Genomic DNA, 13,181 nt, shown 5'->3' with positions numbered 1-13,181 from the left:
GTCGCGGGTTCAAATGCCTATCACTCAAACATGATCGTCCTTTCACCCGTGGGGGAATTATTATGTGACGGTCAATCCTACTATTCGTTGGTAAAATAGCAACCCAAGACTTGGCGGTGGTTGGTGATGACTAGCTGCCTTCCCTCTAGTCTTACACTGCTAAATTAGAAACGGCTAGCGCAGATAGACTATGTGTAGCTTTGCGCGAAATTCAAAACAAACCAAACAATCAAACAAATCTCCAAATGGCCACAACGTATTTAATAGAGGTGATCCTTCTTTACTTAAGAGTAGAGGCGAGGGTTGTCCCATGATAGAGCTTTGAACTTTAAAGTTGCCAAGCTGATTTCGAATCCGTGCGGTACACCAAAATATTTCTCTTTCCTTGAGTTGTAGGTGCGTTGTAAAAGTAACAACCAATCAGTCCCTTATCGAGGTAAAGTGTTGCTAACTGCCTGGTTTCCTCTTGTTCAGTGTTTTAAAAACAGGATAGCAGTAGACAGTCTAAATAGCTTCGCCATGAACTTAAATGTTCAATAGCAACTAAAGTAATGTTTGTTTATACATGGGCCCGGCATGGCCAAGCGTGTTAAGGCGTTCGACTATAATCCGAGGGTCGCGGGTTCGAATCCCGATCGCACCAAACATGCTCGCCCTTTCAGCCGTGGAGGCGTTATAATGTTACGGTCAATCCCACTATTCGCTGGTAAAAGAGTAGCCCAAGAGTTGGCGGTTGGTGGTGATGACGAGCTGCCTTCCCTCTAGTCTTACAGTGCTAAATTAGGGACGGCTAGCGCAGATAGCCCTCGAGTAGCTTTGCGCGAAATTAAAAAAACAAAACAAAAACAAACTTGTCTATACATACCACTAAGCGTATGTTTTTACCCTTTTCTGCCCCATCACAAAGTCTATCCTTTATCTCTTTTAGTACCCCGTATCAGCAATAGTTTATGCCACTAAGCTACACTAAAAAATCTAAATTATCTACTGATACAGACAGATTTAAAATAGGCAGTGTGATATTGTAATGGACAGAGAGACAAGCCAAATTACTAGGTTGAGGGCATAGAACGTCGTCGGAGCGTGGTCAGGGGTAACACGGGCTCCGATCGCAGCGACGGAAAAATCTTCATTTCACCCTGTGGCTCGGAGATAGCCCCAGTGTAGCTTTGCGCGAAATTAAAAAAAAACAACTAAAAAGAAGAAAATCGTGGCTCTAACGAATATGAACTACTGGAAAACTCTCGTTCCAGTTTCGTAAAGTAGTTACTCCACAAGTTGCTACGTCCGTTACTCCTGCACTGCACAGGTCATTAGTTTTATTGGTATTTGTACATCCAGGTAGCGTTCGACCCTAGCCAATGGATTTTCTACTTGAGTGGTTAACCATTTCCTGCAAAAGCGTCAGTTCTGTAGCATTTATTTTCAGTTAATGATGTGTAAAGAATTTTCTAATTCCTATGAAGTTTTCCAGTAAAAGATTGGTAAATTTACGGGCCCACAACCCTAAAATCCAGTGTCTATCTCAGCGGTGAACACAGCAAATTGTTTCAATGCAAAGACACGTTGAACTAACAAAACAACAAACAAAAACAGATTTGTTCCGTACCAGCCTTCCAAAACCTCAAGCAAATGTGTACCAGAAGATGGCGCTTTTCAGTTTGCTCTACTAGAAAATATGAACCTCTTACAGGAGACGCTAATTACTTCAACATATATCGTTGTCACATCATAACAATAATAAGACAATTATAATTTAACTTAAAAATATAAAAAAAAAATGAAATTTTCAAGAAAGAAGATTTGCATTATTTTAATTGTATAAGTGAAGGATTTGTTTTTTATATATTTTTTTAAAATTTCGCACAAAGCAACACGAAGGCCATCTCCGCTAGCCTTCCATAATTTAGCAATGCAAGACTAGAGGGAAGGCAGCTAGCCATCACCAACCACTGCCAACTATTGGGCTACTTTTTTACCAAAGAATAGTGGGATTGATCGTTACATTGTAACGCTCCAACGACTGAAAGAGTGAGCATGTTTGTGTGACGGGGATTCGAACCCCCGACCCTCAGCTTACGAGTCGAGTGCCCTGACCACCTGAAAGTGCCGGGTCCTTCTTTTTTGTCTATCGCATAGAATTTTAGTTTTGTATATAACTTTGTATTTCGCTCTTATAAAACAGGACTGTTATGTGCCGGTTTTTTTACTTCGTGGTAGACCATATTGACCGATTACGTAAACTTTACGATACATTTTATTCCAGACAGGTTTTCATTTTTGTTGTTAAAGTGCAAAGCTAAATAATGAACCATCTTCGCTCGTTCCACAAGTTTTCGTAGGACAGAGACTGCGAGGCGGGTTTGGATAAAACACATTTTATTTTTAAAAGAAGAACTCACGATTCGTGGTTGAGTCACTAAACCTGGGTTAAGAAGTAATTCGTATCACGTTTATAGACCGTAAATTATAGATTTAGAAACGGCTGGGCTACTGGACGTCGTCAGGTTCACATGATAATTGCGTCAACTTTATTAGTTTTCCAACTGAAATATCTCACCTTTTCTTTTATGTGTATGTTTGTAACATACGTTGTTGATCAGAAAATAAGTGTTTGTTTGTTCTTGAATTTCGCGCAAAACTACACGAGGGCTATCTGCACTAGCCGTCCCTAATTTAACAATGTAAAAATATAGGAAAGGCAACTAGTCATCACCACCCACCGTCAACTTTCGGTCTACTCTTTTACCAACGAATAATAGAATTGGCCGTTATATTATAACACCACCCGGCTGAAAGGGCGAGCATGTTTGGTGTGATAGAGATTCGAACCCCGACCCTCAGATTACGAGCCAGGTGGTTACTTTTTCTTACACATTTTACTTGTAAGTAAGAGTTTTCATGTTTTCTATTGCCTTGTGTTATATACATAAATATATATTTATTTCAAGTTCTTATAATAGCTTACAAAATCTTATAAATAAATCCCCCGTACATATCTTACGAAGACATAAAAACGTCCACATATACACATCATTAAGATGTGAAGTTGTCTACATACATATCTCTTGAAGATGTATAGTTGTTTATATATACATACCATAAAGATGTACAACCACGTACAACTCTAGTGAAACAGTTGTTAAATCCCTTCTCAGTACTCGGTATTCACGTTATTTATATGTCCTATATTGTTTGTTTGTTTCTTTTTGAGAAGAGCCAGAATAAGTTACCTGCTGTTTTACCGTGGGGAATCGAACCTGGGATTTTAACGTTATACGTCCGTACAAATACCGTTGTCCCACCAGGTACTTCCAACAGATATGTTTAAATGGTGATAAGCACAGCTAACATTTCTGCTCTAAGCACAGAAGGTTGCTAACATTTCTGCTCCAAGTAAGTTTCTTGCAAGTTAAGTTTGCTGTGGTCTGGTGGTAAGAGCATTCAACTCGCGATCTGCGGGTCTTGGGTTCGAAGTACTTGCCTTTTTAGCCACGGAGGCGATATTAAGTGACACTCAATCTAATTATTCGTTGATAAAGGAGGTGGCGGTGGGTGGGTTATCACTGCTAAATGGGGATCGGCCAGTACAGATTCCCCTCGTGTAGCTTTGTGCGAAATTAAAAACAAGTAAAAACCACAAATCTTAGAAGTTAAATTCCCGAAGGTATAGAGTACGTTCAGAGGAAAAAAAAATTAAAGAGAGAGAACAGATGAGATAAAAAATGATTTAGTTATACAACTGTTTGGGTTTAGTTTGTTTTAAATTTCGCGCAAAGCTACACCAGGACTGTCTGCGCTAGCTGTCCCTAATTTAGCAGTGTAAGACTAGAGGGAAGGCAGCTAGTCATCACCACCCACCGCCAACTCTTGGGTTACTCTTTTACCAACAAATAGTGAGAATGACTGTCACTATATAACGCTCCTACAACTGAAAGGGCGAGCATGTTTGGTGTAATAGGGATTCGAACCCGCGACCCTTGGATTACGAGTCGAGTGCCTTAACCACCTAGCCATGCCGGGTTGTCCGTTTGGGTCGAAATTATTACCGGGAAGACTGTTTAACATGTTCTTGGATAATCATTGGTGTTTAATTAACATTACAAGCGGTCCTGTGGTAGAGCTCTGAATTTCACAGCTGAGAAGTGGCGTTTGAATTCATGCAATACTAAAATGACTTCTCTCATTTTAAATTGCGGGTGCTTTGTAAAATGAGTAAGGGTTAGTAGTGCTGTCTGCGCTGGTTAGTAGTTCAAAGCGTTCCCACTGGTTACTCGTAATCTAGTTCAAAGTCAGAGTCAATCAACAGTAGCAAGATTGGCGGTGGGTGGTGATGACAGCTGCCTTCCCTCTAGTCTTACACTGCTAAATTAGGGACGGCTAGCACAGATAGCCTTCGAGTAGCTTTGTGCGAAATTCACAAACAAACAAACCATTTTTTTTTCGTCAGTATGAAAAATAAAGTCCTTAGACCGTGTTGAGGAAATACTCTAATGATGCATTTGAAACTGATTAAAATAACTTCAGATTTATAATTTTGTTTTATTGTTTGTTTGTAGTTAAGTACAAAGCTACAAAAGGGTTATCTGTGCTCTTCTCACCACAGGTAACGAAACCCGCTTTCTGAATCCGCAGACAGACCGTTGTATCACTGGGAGACAATTTTCTTTTAATATTTATAAGATTGCACTTATTTTGATTTACAATGTGGTCAAATTGTAATAATTCGAGTTAGGCATTACAAAATATAAATTAGCAAAAATCAGGCTAATGATCCCTCTGGTTAAATAAATAAAAGTGTGATAAAAATGACAGTAAGTGAGACATTCGAGCTCTCATGGCTATAAAATTAATCAAAACAACAACTGTTTCATTTCTTATAAGAGCACCAAGATGTTTCGAATTGACAAGAATAGATGACCAATCAAAGAAACTCAGACCCGGAATGGCCAGGTGGTTAAGTCACTCAACTCGTAATCCGAGTTGCGGGTTCAAATCCTCGTCACACCAAACATGCTCGTCCTTTCAGCCGTGGGAGCATTATAATGTGACGATCAATCCCACTATTCGTTGTTAAAAGAGTAGCCTAAAGTTGGCGGTGGGTGGTGATGACTAACTGCCTTCCCTCTAGTCTTACTCTGTTAAATAGCCCTCGTGTAGCTTTGCACGAAATTCAAAACAAACTAAAACCAAAGAAACTCGTGCAGGTAGATATTACTCGGATAATTTTATGTTGTTTTATACATCAGTTAATAGATATAATTTAACAAATTTGAAAATAAAATAAAATGGGACATTCACAAGAAGTAGGACAAACGAGATAATTTCGAGGAAACATCGACCGTTTGGCTCATTTTATTTACAGATTGTAAATTATTGAAATGCTACTCTTGATGACGAGAAATAAGAATGTATCTCAGAACGGCTGGTGTGGGTTTTAACATTTTTATTGCTAAGCAGTGAACAACATTTCGACCTTCCTAGGTCATCTTCAAGTTATCATCAGTCAAGACGTCATTAGCATATAAATGATTTCTTTTGATGCTTTATCTGTTTATAACATATAAGAAAAACAGTCCTTATATCTATTAGCTGTGAGAATGCACAGCCGAAGGGCTTCTAACTTTACCTTCTGCACATAATATTACTCAACCAAGAGAGTTGGAAAATAAATAGAATAAGATAGAAGAGTGTACAATGACTACTTTCATAGTTTTAATTATTTCTGTAACACAACAAATGTGTAATAATGTTTTAATGGAGTTTTAGTTAGTTCTATAACACAGTAAGTGTATAGAAGGAACGTCTTCAGTTTTCTTTAGTTAATTAACATGAGATTTGTCTTGAAAGATTGTTTCAATAAACTACTTATGTTAGTTCTCACTAGAAACACATACCTGAGTAAAGATAGTTACGTGTAATAGTGTCTCCATTTCCTCTCTATACACGAAGTTCCGATCTTTTACGTATAATTCAGGGAACCTAATTTACACCAAACGTAAGAGATGCTCAGTGGTGTTTGTAATAAACTAAAACACTGCCTGTTTCACGCAAAGCTTCAGGGGCAGAGAACTCGTTTTCCTTCAAATAATACATGTATACGTTAAGCCTACCTATCTTTACAGACATGGATTAATAAACCGAAGGACTTTTGGAGCGTTTCAAGTAGGAAATGGAACATACGGTACTGTGAGGTTATAGTAGTTTACAGCGTGTCCTATAGACAGCAAACCCACTTAATTATTTTCCAATGCTTTAATGTCTTTGAGTTTTAATCTCCATAAACGAGGGATTAGTAAGGCGTGCAAAGTGATTCTAGTTTAAGTTAATTTTCATAAGTTCAGTAACAAATGGGCAGTAGTGTTTTACTCACGTAACTCAGGTTTGAACATTGTAATTACAGGCTCTCTTATTATAAATTCCTGTATATTATTGGCCTTAACAAAGTGTTTAAATTGTCCTCTATTTATGGATACAAGTGCAACAAATCCACAAATAGAGGGCATTTAAACTCCTAGCGGACAACAAGATACCTATTAAGCCTAGTTTTTAATTCAGAATTCGCGGATCAGTGGAACGTTAAAGCTACTCCTATAGAAAAAAAATAAATCGCTTCTTTTGAACGCATGCAAGATAGAAAGCATTTTTATCTAATTCCTAATGACAAAGAAGTAATGATTGAATAACCGAGTAAAGAAAAGATTTACCGAGTGACAGTGTGAGCTGATCGTTGGAGTTTCGACTTTACTGCCAGTTTCTCCAAAACTGGTATATTAAATTGAGATGTGCAGTTGCGAGTGGAGCACACAATCACTAATTACAGAAGGTTTATGGTTAGAATTAAGAATTGGCTCTGATACTGAGATTCAGGATACACTTCAATATTTAATACAACAAGTTGCTTGTTATCTGTTCTCTGCCAACCACAGCTATTGAAACTCGGTTTCTAGAGTTTCATATCTACAGACATATCACTGTACTATGTGTGTGTGTGTGTGTGTGTGTGTGTGTAGTATAATATAACCATGTGTGATTAAACTTACAAGTTTTTAAATCTCTTATTCACTTTCATAACTACTAAATGGGGGACAGCTAGCAGTGATTCCCCTCGTGTAGCTTTGCGCGAAATTAAACACAAACTTTAAAAGTTGAATTCTCGAAGTTTTGGAGTACGTTCAGAGGAAAACAAAACAAAAAGAGAGATAGAACAGTGAAATAAAAATGATTTAGTTATTGTCCCCCGCTAGTACAGCGATAAGTCTATAGATTTACAACACTAAAATTAGGGGTTCGATTCCCCTCGGTGGGCTCAGCAAATAACCTGATGTGGCTTTGTTATAAGAAAAACACACAAACACTCATTTTCATAACGCCCTATTCGAATATTATCAATCTTGACTCAATGTATCAGGTCATCCCTTAAGTAATGTCCGATTTTAGGTTCAAAAAAAGGATTTCAAACGTTTTTAATGTTATTTAATCAATAATGCATATTACATTATTATTAATTACTTCCTGTCAACGATTAACAAGCTTCTGCATGCTACTTCTATACACTTATTGGGGTTTGGAGTAAAAGAACGCAAAGAGTTGGTTTCCCATCTTCATGTGTTCCAAGCTCTTTTCCATCATGATAGTTCTGCAAACTTCAGAATAGTTGATAATCAGATGGGGCAAGGTCTGAAGAATAAGGAGGATGTGGAAGTTTTTCACACTGTAACTCTTCAATCTTTGCAGATGTGATCCTTGCTGTATAGGGCTGTGCATTATCCTAGTGTAATACAACACCTTTACGACTGATCAAAGCAGGCCTCTTTTCTTTCAGTGCAACATTCAAGGGCTCTACCTGTTGACAATAGAAGTCTGATGTAATCATGAGATTGAGTGGCAGCAACTCGAGGTGGATCACACCAACAATATACCACCAAACACTTAACAAGACTTTCCTAGGGTGGAGGCCCATTTTAGACTGTACTTTAGCCAGTTTACCTGTCTGTGGTGCTTAACATTTTCATAAAATATCCATTTTTCATCTCCAGTCACTAACTTGTCCAAAAAAGGTGAGTTACGTTCACGAGAGTACAGAGAAGTGCAAATGCCTACTCTTGCTCTAAGGTTGGCTTCTGTTAAATCATGAGGGACCCATTTTTCCATGTTTCGACATGTTTCCAAGCTGTTGCAGATGACGGCGAACTGTTAAATCGGTTGAATTAAGCTTTTGTGTTAGTTCTTCAACTGTTACAGCACAATCTTCATCAAGTGTAGCCAGCAGCAAGTCATCATTAAACTCAACAGGACGACCTGAACATCACTTAAGCTGTAGTCACCTGATTTGAACTTCTGAAACTGCCTCCGACACATTCTTTCATTGAGAAACTCCGCACTATAAACATCTTGAATGGTTCGTGTAGTTTCTGCTGCACTATTGCCTTTTTCAAACCCATAAAGCATTATATGCCTAATATACTGCTCAGACACATCCATCTTCGTAAGGATTTATTCGATTAATGATCTGAAAAAGTGCAGCTGGGTTAATTTATTTTATTTGTCTAGACATTTTTATACACGTCCTACTACATATTTTAGTCACTGAAACCTTTTGCAAAGAGAGAAATGGTGATGCATTTTTGTGTACTAAATTTTCGGACACTACTTTTGGGATGACCTCTTGAGCTCTTGTTAATACTATATGTTTACGTTATTTGATTCAAAAGAGATAGTATTGATTACTTACATGAAGCTTGAGCAAGATGTATTATCTGGGTCTTGCAGGGGAGACACTGGCATGACTGTTCTATACATCATATCTTAAGTTGACAACTTCTCTCATGAGACTGTCAGAACAAAACTCAATTTTCGACTTCACACACACTGAATTTTGGCCAAAAACAGGGTTTTTCATCTTTAGTATCCTTTCTATGACTCTCCAAAATAATTTACATGTCCACCTGAAAGTACATCTGTCACTTAGCTGGACGATTTTTCACAACCAAAAACTTCATGATTGGCTGTAATAGAAGATAACACAGCTGCTTCTTTACATGCATTTATCCTCGTCTTCTAGATATCAATTCTACTTCAAAGGATCCGACTAATCCTTTATTTGGAAGTTTTTTCCAAGATAATATAAACATATCTCGTATCTTTCTCTGTTATACAACAGTCTATTTATGTCGTTCTCACGTCCAATCTGTAACACTGTTTGTATAAATATTCTCATGACCCTTTTCTCTGAGATGTTAGTGTTGGTTCAAACACCTCTTCTCTAGTGTGTCCTTAACTTACTTTTCTTTCATAGTCAAATGTAATCAGTGCATTCCAATGCACTAGTTAATATTGTTCAATATTTCCAAGCATATACTTCTCTCTTCTTGAAGCATTATAAACAACAAAATACCTCATAGTAGCACATTGCTTCAGAAAATCCTCTTAAACTATGAGGTAATTATTTAAAAAATTGTAAAAATTCTGACAGAAAGTTCAAGGAAATAGTTCTTAAAAGAATAAAACGCTGAGGCCCGGCATGGCCAAGTGGATAAGGCACTCGACTCGTAATCTGAGGGGCGCGGGTTCGTATCCCCGTCACATCAAACATGCTCGCCCTTTCAGCCGTGGTAGCGTTATAACGTAACGGTCAATCTCACTATTCGTTGGTAAAAGAGTAGTCCAAGAGTTGACGGTGGGTGTTGGTGACTAGCTGCCTTCTCTGTAGTCTTACACTGGTAAATTAGTGACGGCTAGGACATATAGCCCTCGAGTAGCTTTGCGCGAAACCCAAAACATACCAAACAAACGTTGAATTTAATCGTTAGCCACCCACGGATCTTTGTCAATATAAAACAAACTACAGAGACCACGTATGTTTTGCAGTATGCCCTACTGATTTTGTGCCACTGAGATAGTTAAAGTAAAAATAAAGGACCTTTTTGTGTCTCTGTAATTAAGCTTATACCTGGAATACAAACACATGAACTGATCTCTCCAATAAGTGATGTCAAATAAAACCCTAGAAAATATGTTCCGTGCTTTATTAACACTCTTCAACTTATTAACGAAATGTCAACATCTTTATCAGAGGTGTGGTAGTGGACTAAGGGTTTATTTGACCACACAAAGTGAGGAAATGTGGTGGCACAAGCACACCTATTATAACCTCCATCTGGTGTGTGTGTTTTCTTTCAGCAAAGCCACGGCGAGCTATCTGCTGAGCCCACCGAGGGGAATCAAACCCCTGATTTTAGCGTTGTAAATCCGTAGACTTACCACTGTACTAGCGGGGGGCCCTCCATCTGGTGCTTGTCTTTATGACTAATTTAGTTCCTCCTATTAAACACCAAATTCCACTAACAATTTTAAACTACTTTTCAACTTATCCTTAAAACAAAAGTAGATGTTACTTTGCTGTTGGATTGGAACAAAGTACAATAATTTACAACAGAATGATTTAAATATAAAACCGTTTGTTCATCTGGACGGCACTTTGTTTGACTAAAAAACCGGTGATTTACACCTACTTCAATAAATAACTGTGGATCAAATGAAACGCAACTATTTGTAAACACCCGCAACCTGAAGAAAATACTTTTAATTAAGTATTGAGGTTGACTATAACACTTACAATGTACCCACAGCTGAAAGTGAAAGGTTTCTGGCAACAACACATATTCAGCTGTGGCCAGGCGGGTTAAGGTGTTTGACTCGTAATCTGAGGGTCGCGGGTTCGAATCCCGGTCACACCAAACATGCTCGCCCTTTCAGCCGTGGAGGCGTTATAATGTAACGGTCAATCCCGCTATTCGTTGGTAAAAGAGTAACCCAAGAGTTGGCGGTGGGTGATGATGACTAGCTATCTTCCCTCTGGTCTTACACTGCTAAATCAGAGATGGCTAGCGCAGATAGCTCTCGAGTTGCTTTGTGCGAAATTCAACAAACAAACAAACATACTGAGCTCGAACTCCAGTCCAATAGAATGAAGTTTAGTCCCCTCCCTGGTTCTCGATTGAAGAATTTACGTAAATTTGAACAATATATCAAGCGAAATGTTTAAGAAGCATTCGTTGTTGTCTGTAATATTTTCAAGCGTCTAAAACAGAGCATAAAAAATAATTAGAAAGAAGTATCCTTTCAAATATTTGTTTTTAAATAAGCAATGCATATCTCGTGTGAGTGTGTATAATAAGTGTACAAATAAACTAAAATACATACAAATGCTAGCCAATACTCTTAGTGATAAAAATACATAAATATTATATATTACATTTCATAAAATGTTTTGAAAGTACAGACCGTCGGGGCACCTGAATATTGTATTTGTGTAGGCTATTCTTTCGCGTGTACGACTTGATTAGCTGGGAAAAATCAGTTGCACTGCACAATAAATGAACTATTTTCAGTGACAAACATACACAATCTTTCAAAACTATTTTAAAATATTTTTCACCTGGTTAGTTAATACCTTGTGTGGAACAGTTTATTTGAAGAAACTAAACCCACTTAAAGTTTATGTAGAGAAGCTAAGAATATTATATGGATTGTCATGCTCTAACCCATAAATCTGAGGTTCTGCTTTCTGTAACATTTTAATTTGGTGTCGCTCGAAATACTTACATCTTCACTGTATCAGAATCTAGTTTCTAGAACAGTTTTTAAACACACAAAACAATCAGTAAAGGAATACAATAGTTTTGAGAATGGATTTCTAAAACAAACAAAACAGTAAATAAATAAATAAATGTGATATTCTTGAAAAGGGACTTCTGGAGCAAACAAAATCAATAGAAGTGTGTCATACTTCTTGATGACAAGAAACCCAATTGAAGTAAAAAATTTATCTCAAGACGGTTAGTATGGGTATTAAAACACTTATTAAAGTAGAGAACAATGTTTCAACCTTCTTAGGACAAAACTTTGTTAACCTGAAAATGACCTAAAAAGGTCGAAACATTGTTCTCTACTTTATTTAAATAAAAGGAGTGTCATGCTCTTGAGAATGGACTAATGGACTTCTAAAACAAACAAAACAATCAATAAATGATTGGTTGATGGTTTTGGAGTTTAAAGGCTCAAAGGGACATGGCTATCTGCATCAGTTGGTAAAACTTTGTATATATATATTTATAAATGGATATGTTTCATTTCTTTTTTAGCTCTCCACTAGCACAGCTGTATGTCTCTGGATTTAAAATGCTAGAAACTGAATTTTGATACTTGTGGTTGGCAGAGAACAAGTAACCCCCATTGTGCAGTTACGTGTTTAACTTCAAACAAACAAACATTTCTTTCTGAAAGTAAAACAAATCCACTGAAAACGTTAACAATGTAAAAAAAGGAAAAATAGCAACAAACATACAATAGTTAAACATACACAAGGTAAAATGGTATGCGCTAAAATATGGAATTTTTGTTTTGTTTCTTTTTCGTTTGGTGTTGTAAAATGTCCAGAAAAAAGCAAAACCTAAACACAATTAAAAAGGCCAATGGTCCATAAAAAACAAAAAGCTGAAAATGTAGTCAAGATAGACAGTGTCACTGTCACCAATGACACCGTCCAAAGTAAATGATAAATTATGAGTGTAAACATGTCTAAAATGATACCACCACTACCATGATGATAATGACAGCACGATAGTAAAATGTGGGCTATTATGGCGTGAGAGTTACTAAGGTCACATAGCAATGTATCAGTGCCAGATCAAATAAAAAAGTGAGGTTAAAAGGCTATGATCAACACAGAGTTTTGCCAGAACAACTTCCTCTTTACGATCCTTGTGGAAACTAGATGTTCGAAGAGCAATAGTAGGTTTGATCTGAGAAAACTTGTTGGAATGTTCTTCACTTCAAGTCGACTGCCGATTGGGACGAAGTCGTGCCTTGATCACAGGCGCATACTTCATATATGAAACAGACCCTACCGTAATGTCACCAGAGCAGACATACTTAGCTGCGGTGTTGGTGAGCTCGTTATCCCAATATAGCCCGGTATCCAGTGAAACCTGATACGAACAGATGACAAAGAAAACTGGGCCAGGTAGTTAAAAATGTCGAGAAGAACAGGGTGAGAAGTCACGTGAAGCAATTCCAGAGCCTGTAGACAGTCAATAGAATCTGTGTAAACAATACATTCATGGCAAGAGATGGTATACAACTTGGCAGTGAACACAAAAACTATGAAGGGGAGTCTG

This window comes from Tachypleus tridentatus, chromosome 13 (assembly GCF_004210375.1).
Source record: "Tachypleus tridentatus isolate NWPU-2018 chromosome 13, ASM421037v1, whole genome shotgun sequence".
Taxonomy (NCBI): Eukaryota; Metazoa; Arthropoda; class Merostomata; order Xiphosura; family Limulidae; genus Tachypleus; species Tachypleus tridentatus.
This window is presented reverse-complemented; position numbering follows the sequence as displayed.